At 42.0% G+C, this 10,115-nt stretch overlaps 1 long non-coding RNA gene across 1 annotated transcript; it reads left to right on the forward strand.

Annotated features, from left to right (window-relative positions):
* The first annotated feature begins 307 nt into the window (after positions 1-307).
* LOC116573757 lies at positions 308-2,627 on the forward strand. The gene is made up of 3 exons (XR_004278981.1): positions 308-394; positions 1,719-1,778; positions 2,164-2,627. It is a non-coding gene; the product is annotated as an uncharacterized LOC116573757 (long non-coding RNA).
* Positions 2,628-10,115: the final 7,488 nt, after the last annotated feature.

Here is a 10,115-nt window from a genome sequence, read left to right on the forward strand (position 1 = left end):
TCTACTTTTGTGTTCAAATACCACCCCTTTGTTGAAGAGGTTCCCTGCACTCCTCTCTCTCAGGAAGAATTAGTTATTCTCTGTAACGGATGCTTTTTTACTTGTTTCATTTCTCACAGCAATTGATTACCTCTGATTATCTGCGTAAACTCCAGTCCTGGAGTCACTCAAGGACTTCACAAAGACTTATTATGCTGGTATCATGGGAGGGCTGCTGGCCCTGGAAAAAACAAAATATTAATCCTGAAAACCACATGACAGAGAAAAGTCGAGAGTCCGGGAGAGTCGGGTAGTCACAGTGTGGGTTGGTCAAGGCAATTGAGTGAATAAGTCTTTCTCAAGAGAGTATACTTAGTGACCAGAAAGGAAGGGCAGACGTCCTGTTGGACTTTAGGTAAGTGCAGCCCCCTTAGGTGGGAGGAATCGTATGCATTCCCACAACACACGGGCCAAGGGTAGCAAGAGCTGACTTCACAGCCTGGTGCCCTTCATGGATATTTATTCTGTCCCTTCCCTGAAGGCAGAGCTATAGCAAGAAGGGAAAGTTCTGTGGCTTCAAGAGACTCTCTCTTTCCCTGAGAAAGAACTTGAGAAGAGAGACAGGTTCTCTGGGGCTTTCAAAAATGTGCTCTGCGGTGATCTCTTCATCCATCCAACCAACTAGCAGGTAGCCAGCACCCACTCTAGGTAGGCTAGGTCAGTGTTGGGTTCTAGGAATAGAAAATCACCCAACTCAGAGCATGCAGTTTTCTCAAGGAAGATGAAAGAGGTCTCATTAAGAAGTTGTATCATATCCAAGAAGCCAAGAACAGCCAAAACAAGTTGAGACAGGGGCAGGAGGGAGAGGACCCCCAGTGGCAGGTCTGAATGTTCATGAGAGGTGATGGCAAGAACAGGTCCCCCAGGAAGCGCTGGGCAAGGGCCCTCTGGTGGCGATCCCAGGGAATACAACCAGAAAATGATCGCCTTACGGTATAACCCCCAGTGCTGTAACCCAAGGAGAGGCAAGGCCACCAGAATTAAATGTGGCATGAACAGTCACCACGGAGGGGCTGTTTAAGCAGGGGGGGTGTCTTAGCTGGAAGCTGCTCTCCTCAATCCACAGAAACATGCACAGTTGGGAAAGAATTCCTTGCTCGTGTTTGAGACGCCAAAGCCATTTTGGTTAGGGTACTCAAGACTCAGTTCGAAAAGAAGAGTTACGTGCAACTGGAAGTCTCCAAAGCATTTTAAGAGGTGGAATAATTTGAGTAAATTAAAAGACCACTTGGATTATGTGATTCAGAGTTGAGGAGGGGTGGGAAATACAAAGGATGTCAAGATGGAGACTGTCGGGATGCGGTGACTGGTGGGAAATGGGAGGAGAGGAGCAGAATGGGTGGATGAGGAGATGTGCATGTTGGTTTCACTGCCTTCCACTTGGGTAAGGAATGTAGGCGAATCAAAACACACACAAGGTGGGGACTGTACAAGGAGATGCTCGGTGTATGTCCTGCAGATGTTAAGCTTGATTGCCTTTGGGTCATCTGACAGGAGTTGCTTAGGAAGACAATAGGTCTGCTGTTTTGGAGAGGTCTATGCAACAGGCCATATTTGGCTTTGCAAATGGTCAGAGGAAATTGTGGGGAGAAAGGTCAGGAAGAAAAACCAATGTATTCGGGCCTCCACAGTGGGTTGGGGATTTGGGAATGAATCAGATGTTCTTCCTTCCCCTGCAGAATTCAGGTTCGTGCACAAGTCAAGATGGCTACCTCAAGGCACTAACCAGGAAGAGAATGGTAAGCGGTAGGCCGCGGACAAACTGGGAATACTCCAGTTTGCTTAAATCAATAGGTCACATTGAATGGGTCTTATAGGAACTGAGACTAGAAAAGGGAGGTTGAGGTCAGCCTGTGAATGACCAAAAAGTTTGGAAGGCAAGAGGGAAGTATCAGGAACAGGGTACCCTCGGGTCCAGGGTACTGTCAAATTCAACTGTGGGAAGCATTTCATGAAGCATGGCAAATTCAACTGTGGGAAGCATTTCATGATATGGTGATGGGCAGCTGGTGGGGAACAATGGCTGTATAAGGGGAAAGAGGAAAGGCAGTGAGGGCTGGTGCCGAGCAGTAGAGGCATTCAGAATACCTAATGACACTAATGACATGGGTACCATCTATTCAGAACAGGTGCTGGCCAGGGCACCATACCAGCAGGAAATCAGCCAATGCACGCCTATGCCAGAGAATCCACAATGGAAGGAGGTAGGAGGAGATACTGCAGCAAGGATAGGACCCGCCTCTAATGAGTGATAAAATATAAAAAGGACGTGCAGATGGCCACCATGATGGTTATGATGTAATATCAACAAACAAGGAAAGAATGGCTTCTTGATAAAACAGCTCCGTTCTTCACATGTGCTTTCATGGGACAGAAGAGAAAACTGAGGGGATTCAGATACAGAGAGACCTTGTGGGCTGGGAGCATCCGGGTCACTGAGAAGCACTGCTGGCTTCAATTTCCCGTTCATAAACTTGGCACATTTCAGTCTTCGCACGTCACTCTCCATAACTGTGGGACCATTTGTCTTACTTTTCCATAGCAATAAAGCTAACCCAGAAATGTAAAAACAAAAGAAAATAAACAGTCTCTTTCCCATTAGCCCTAAATGCTGATGGAGGAAGTTGGTGGCAAAGGCATTTCGGGGTCCTGCCCTGCTATTTAAGGTTCATCAGATGCTAATTTACCTTGGACAGTAGACTTCCAGAGCCAGGAAAGGTGGGACCACCCGTGCGCTGTGGGCAGCACAGGCTTGCTTCTCCCGGCAACATCTGGGGAAGGCTAGAGCATGTGTCCTCACAGCCAGTGGTGGAAACAGCACTGCAGAGCTCTGGGACAGCACATGGGAAGTTGTCCAAGCTGCAGGCAGAGGTGTCTAAGGTGCTTTTGCCACATTCACCTCCTGTATCCCTTCCTCCGAGTCGTAGCAAAAAGTAAGCTCAGGTGCCATGGAATCCCCAACCAATGGTAACCCAGGCTCTGCTTAGAAACCTCTAGCCACAGGAACCTCAGTTCCTCCCAATTAGAATCTACCATCTTTGAAAATTCTGGATCATTGGACGCTCTCTTTTTGTTTTCCTGAACTCCCACTCTCCCTAGATTCTGCCTTTTAGTCCCTTTGGAGGGACCAAGATGCAGTACCGCTTTTAGGCGGTTCCTTCTGGAATTTTTGTAGCAGTGACATAATGATCCTATTTAAAACAAACAAATAAACAAACAAACCCAGCAGGAATAGATGAAGACGCTGACAGTCAGAGACCCTGGAATTAAGCATTAATACTTTCCGTACACAACCTCTGAGCCTTTCCCATTTAGCACGCTCTATTCTCTGATTCACCAGTTTGTTCCTCCCGCAAGCTGATGGTGTATGTGAGTGTCATGGGAGAAATTCTCCTTTCCAATTTCAGCCATTTTCCTCTTGAACAAGCAGGTTACCTGGGCGTGAGGCCAGCTAATACAAAGGGCAAACATCTTGCTTGGGGAGGAGGTGGTCAGAACTCAGTGATTTCTGCTCATTGGACTTGGCTCAGCAAGTGCAAAGCTGACTCCCAAGTCATGTTTCCACTTTTCTTCTGCTCTGTTCCTCTGCCCTTCCAGTCACTCCTCCCAATTGGAGAGAACTTAAAAGGCAAAACCACATGCCTTCCTCTTCAGCTTTGCCTCTCTGGATTCCTTTATGTTGTGGAAATGAACCCTAAGCCACCCATACCCAGGAGCCCCTCTCCAGGCTGAGAAAGGTTTGCAGGGGTTCCAGCCATCACTTATAACTGCCTGGAGCTAAATCTTCCTCTGGATTCAGAGAGATTTCACCTTCCCTTAATATCCGCTTCTAATTTGATCTATACTTTATTGCTTTTTACATATATTCTTCTGTCTGGTTCTTTCATCAATAACCAAGATTCTTTCTCTGTCCTGCAGTCTTTTTCATTCATTTGGATGCATCCTAAGAGGGGATTTATATAAATCTGTACCTCACCTACAAGCTTTCTAGGAAGTTTTGCTTTATTTCCCATGGTGTCTTATTTAGTACTTAGAAGACTTTTCCTATCATTTCTCTTGCTGATTGTACCTTTTGTCAATAACTTGCTTCATACAGGTTAATTTTTTGCAAGGGAAAAGTGTTGGGATATCTGTGTCTAGCTTTCACTTGGTTTGTTCCTGTATCTTTTTAAGTGTTTTCTTTTATGTTGACTGTAATTGAATTATTTTTCTTAACCTGAGTGATTTAATACACATATAATTTGTATTTTTGTTCTAAATTCTGTCATCTTATTTTATGCTTTCTCCTTTGGTATGCTTTTACTGTCTCCTTTGTGGTTTTTCTAAGAACATTTCCTTTCTTATCTTTTCCCAATGACTTGGAGGCATATATCCTGTTTCAAATTTACTTCTGGTCTCCTTTAAGATTTTCCAAAAATACATCTTTTGTTTTCTCTGTTGAATTCAAGAAAATTTAATAATCTTTTACTCCCTTGTTAGATGAGGAATTTTTACACACTTTCATCCTTTTGCTTATGCCAGTATGATTATTTTCTATTAACTTACTATTTAAATGTCAAGTAACTTCTAATTTAATATTTTTTACTTCACAAACAAGTTGACTATTTATAAAACTATTTAGTATCCATATCTAAGTGTGTATCAGGCAATGCTATTAACCATAGGCCTTTTGTAGTATGATTTCCCCATTCCTAAATAGTTGCCTTTGATTTATTTTTTACTCTAGTAAAGTTTTTACTAGAAAACTTACTGGAAAACTCCAGTAAGTTTTCCAAGAAAAGCACATGGTCTTGGACAACCAAGCAGGATTTTTTGATACCTTCTTACAGGCTGAATATAGAAATTTTGAACCTCTATATCCTTCCCCAAGAAAACCCAAAGGAATTCCTGCATTGTCTTTAAATACTCAGTTTTTGAATCGATGTTCTGAAATCTCTGCAAGATTTTTTCAAATATTTCCCTTTGTAATTTTCCTTTCTTCCTGCAAGGGTGATTTTAGATCATTATTATTCATCACTGAAATTAAAACATTTGGGCAGGATACATATGCATGCAGATTTCTATTCACAAGAGAATTCACTGTATTCAAAAGGTCCATATTTTCTTTATAACCTCAGAAAAGTTTTCTTCCACGTGACGATTTTTTTCTGCTCCATTTTTTCTAGTTTTTATTCCACAGAATGCTGATGAGTCAGAAATGGGATTTTCCTTTCTTGGTGTTTGTTATCTTCTCTCTCATATTGTACTGTGTATATTCATTCTACTTTCCTAGAAAGCTTATGTAGTTTGGCCTCTGGGTCATTGTTTTTGTCCTTTTGCCAACTTTTTTCTTCACTGTTTACGGTACAGATTCTAATTCTATAAGAGTCTTTGGCATCTTTACATTGCTTTTATGTTTTGTCAAATTTTTTATCTCAGCCTTAACCTTAACCTCTTCCATATGTTTATCTGTATCTCATATGGTTCATAATTTCTTATGTATTTTATTCAGTGTATAGAATATATATAGAGAAAGAAAGAATGTTTGTATAGAATGTATGTCATTGGAATATATAGAGAAAATATATAGGAGTGCATGTGTGGCTCAGTTTGTTAAATGTCTGACTCTTGATTTCGGCTCAGGTCATGATATCAGGGTTGTGAGATCGAGCCCTGTATCAGACTCCAAGCTCAGCTCAGAGTTTGCTTGAGATTCCCTCCTCCCCTCCCTTTGCCCTTCCCCAGCTCACCCTCAAGCTCTCTATATATAAATATAAATATATAAATAAATGACAGAATCTTTTTTTTTAAGAATATATAGAGAGAATATATATATTTATTTTTTCTTCTTTTGTGGATGGAAAATCATGTAGGAAAATCATTTCTCTCTTTTAATCCCAATGTCTTCTCATGATTTCATTAGAATTGTAATCAGACAAGAAGATAACTCAGGATTCTTTTCCAATGGGTGAGGAGTATTTAATCCTCGTTTTCTCACCTGCAAGATCTTAAGCTGAGTGACAGGTTGTTGTGTGCGCCTTGGGCTGAAAATCTCCTGGCTACCAGGATTCTACCTTTTATACCTCTGTTGAACCAGGATGAGCTGTTCTCAGCTGAGATTGCCCAGAGTACTGCATAAACACAGGGTGTGCTCCCTTTCATCTGCTGGAGAAAACCCATACACAGTGGCCGTCCCTGGAGGGAGGTGTTCTACTGCTCCCACTTGTCTCCATCATCTCTACTGTTGAGTTCAATCCCAAAATCCATTTCCACCCAAGGAGCAGCCTCCTTAATAATGGGGCAAGGTGAGGAGCGACTGGGTGGCTAGAGCAGGGGAAGCGTTGTGTAAGGAAAGAGGTAAACATCTCAGAAAGCAAATCCTCTCGCTTGGCGTTGGTGCCCAGGCATTCTGCTTGACCCCTTGAGACCAGGTCTCTGGGGCAGAAGCACACTGATGGGGAGGACTGTAAACAGTCTTCTTCTTCCTTCCTCTCCAGCCAGTGTGTTGTTTCAGGGGTTTAGATGTGAGCTTTGTGCATATAAAAGTTCCATTACTGGGCCCAGTGATCAGACTCCTTGTTTTTAGTGCTAGAGGATTTGCACCTTCTTTATTTCCTGGGAATTCCAGTAGAAAAAGAAAGAAATTTATGTACACATAGGTAGCAACTGTTTTTATTTTCTTTGTAGTTTCAAGTTTTTATTTAAATTCCAATTAGCTAATGTACAGTGTAATATTCGTTTCACGGGTAGAATTTAGTAATGCATCAGTTACCTACAAGACCCAGAGTTCGGGGCGCCTGGGTGGCTCAGTGGGTTAAAGCCTCTGCCTTCGGCTCAGGTCATGATCCCAAGGTCCTGGGATCGAGCCCCGCATGGGGCTCTCTGCTCAGCAGGGAGCCTGCTTCCTCCTCTCTCTCTCTCTGCCTCTCTGCCTACTTGTGATCTGTCTGTCAAATAAATAAATAAAATCTTTAAAAAAAAAAAAAGACCCAGAGTTCATCACAACAGGTGTCCTCCTTAATCCCCATCTCTGCCTAAACCTTTCCCCCTTCCTTCCTCCCCTCCAGTAACCACTAGTTTGTTCTCCATATGTAAGAGTCTATTTCTTGGTTTGCCTCTGTCTCTTTTTCCCCCATGTTCATTTGTTTTGCTTCTTAAATTCCACACGTGAGTGAAATCATATGGTATTTGTCTTTCTCTGATTTATTTCACTTAGTATAATACTTTCTAGTTCCATCCATGCTATTGCAAATGGAAAGATTTCATTCTTTTTTATGGCTGAGTAATGTTCCATTGTGTATATATACACCACATTTCATTCAGAACCTGGACACCTCCTATCACATGTATTTTATCATCTTATATGGGATGTGCTTTTTTAAATTGCACCAGAGACTTTATTGAAAGAAGTATGTTACATATGTACAAAATAGCTAAAACTAAACATGTAAGTCTCTGAAAATTAAGACTCTAGTGCTTGATAAAGCCTGAAGCAATTTTCAAAAAATACTTGGCATATCTATTCTTCACAATTTTAATGTAAAACAAGTTCTGTTAAGTTCTATTAAGTGTTTTCATTGGGTAAATTATCTGTCTGTCATTTGCTTGGTTTGTCTACAGACTAGTTTACCTGAGCATATCTTCCTAGAAGAACATAGTGAAGAGCAACAGTCAAACTTGCAAACCCAAGTTCATTCGGCAAGTAGGGATCTCAACGCCAGACCATTACCATGTTGGTAGGAAATATGTCTCTCTCTCTCTCTCTTTTTTTCTTTTTCTAGATTTATTTATTTATTTTTGAGTGAGAGAGAGCTCGAGGACTCGATTCAGGACTCTGAGATTATGACCTGAGCCAGAAGCAGACGCTTAACTGACTTAAGTCATGCAGGCGCCCAGAAGTATGTCTCTTTTAAAGGCTGACTAAAGAACAGTAAATGGACCTTTAGTTGGGGAATGTTTCAAACAAAATGCCTACCAAGGAGGAATCTTGAGCCAGCTTCTCAACAGTGGAGGCCCTGCGCATTTGCTGGCTGCCTCACTCATTGAGACTTTATCTCAGACAGGTCTGTCGCTCACTGCCCCTTTTATGTAAGACACTGAATGCATCTGCCAGGTGCAGGGGATTCCTGCTGTACAAAGACTCGAGACTCCTGACATCAAAGGGAACCTGCAATTGCAATGCTGGCATTTTAAAAAGAAATCGCTGAAACCAAAATGGTTTTTCTCTCCCGGCGTTTGCTTTGGAATTCACCAAAGCCAGACCTGGGGAAAGTGATGACATCCTAAAAGCCTGTGATTAATTCATGCTGGTCCCCAAGACTCTGCCCTCAGTGCCACATGGTGAAGCAGTTACTACCACCTGGTTTTGCTCCAGAGCCAGAAAGCACTTCCAAGAATTCCAGTCATCACTCATATAGAGATAGACCTGAGCACGCGGAGTTTCTTAGGATGCTATTTTATGCAAATTTTTTTATCCTTTCCCTCGCAGAGATTCCCTTGCATAAACAACCCTGATTACCAATAGATTATTTACACATGTGATTGATTGTTCTTCTTTCAATGAGTTGTTCTGTGTGGGGGTTCAGTTCCCTGTTTCAATGTTTTTGTACAAGTAGGAGGCTAAGGTGGCAGGAAATAGGAGCTCCCCAGAGGAGCAGTAACTGTGATAAATGAGACTATGTGAGGCTATTTACATTTGGGAAACAATATAGGCAAAGGAAGGAGGCAGCTCAAAGTGTAAAGTTGTATTAAATCTATAGCGCTAATTTTTTTTTTTTTTTGCCAAACCAAACTTTTTGCAATATTTATTATGTTTAGTTTAAAAAGAATCAATGTCTACGGAGAAAAAGTTTATTGTAGTTGTTCTGTAAGAGTGTAGGTAATTAAATGTGGGTTTTTCCTGCAGAAAATCATAGACATTTTGCACAGAAGGGCTGAAATTGGATTATAGGATTTGCATTAAAGTCTGGAAAATAAGAATGTATTTGGTCAATATGTGAGTGACCTAAAGCCACAGAAAAGCAGAAGATTGGTATGTCAACCTTTCTCCAGGGGAAAGGAGGAGCATTTCTGGGATTATGCATTTGCAGATGGCCCCAGGTGGTCTCAGTTGTCTGTAAAATGAGAAGTTAAGCTTGAAGAGATGAAGTGTCTCCTTATGGTCACAGCCAACAAGGCTTGGCCAGGATACTGAGAACTGCTGGTCAACAAGCTCAGCCAATAAGAAGCCTTGGTATATGTGACCTGTTGCTGGGTCTCACTACAACATGGCAAGACCATTTCTACTGCAAGCCCACAGAAGACTTCAAGTTGTCCCAGAGTGACTAGGCCTGTTCCACGCTGACTGGGGCAAAGCACCATTCTTTGAATTCTGGATGTGGGAAAACTCTGGGATTGAGCCTCATCCAACTGTGATGATTCTGGGTCATTAGTAAGGAAGGGGCATTGCTATGCACTCCAAGTATAATCACCGAGGAATAGATATATCACCCAAACCATGACAGAAGCAGTAGGCCCAGGGCTAGCTCTTCTCGACCTAGAAGTACTGATGAACCCATCAATTAAGGAAACTTTGTCTGAGTAAATCTACAGATCATCCTGAAACTAGTTAGTCATAGGCCTTCATCACAGATTAGCCTCCAGATATAATATGACCCAACTAGTTAAGAGAACTCAGTAGAACTATCTGAGTTAATATAGTCCAGAACAAAATGGAGATCTTGCTATAAACTTTAAGCTCTTTTTAAATGTGTCTGTCTGCTGTGGGTCTCCGGAATGTCTCTTGTTCTCCTCCTGGGTTCCAGAAAAGAGCAAAGATGGCTGATGTGAAGACCCACCTCGAGGGAAGCCCAAGCTTGGTGTACCATCGAGATTATGCCAGGGAAGGGAAAGGACTGTTTTAAGTGCCTCTAGCTTGTCCCAGTTTATGGACACAGAGGCAAAGTAGAGATTCTGGATTTCACCATGGAGTTGAGAAGTCTCTCAGAAGGATGGTTTTCTCTCTCTCTCTCTCTCTGGCACAAATTTTAAGTATTTATTCTGATGCATTTGACAAACACATACACCATGTAGCCTTCATCCCAGAGAAACAACATTTC

Source organism: Mustela erminea, chromosome 14 (assembly GCF_009829155.1).
Source record: "Mustela erminea isolate mMusErm1 chromosome 14, mMusErm1.Pri, whole genome shotgun sequence".
NCBI classification, from domain to species: domain Eukaryota; kingdom Metazoa; phylum Chordata; class Mammalia; order Carnivora; family Mustelidae; genus Mustela; species Mustela erminea.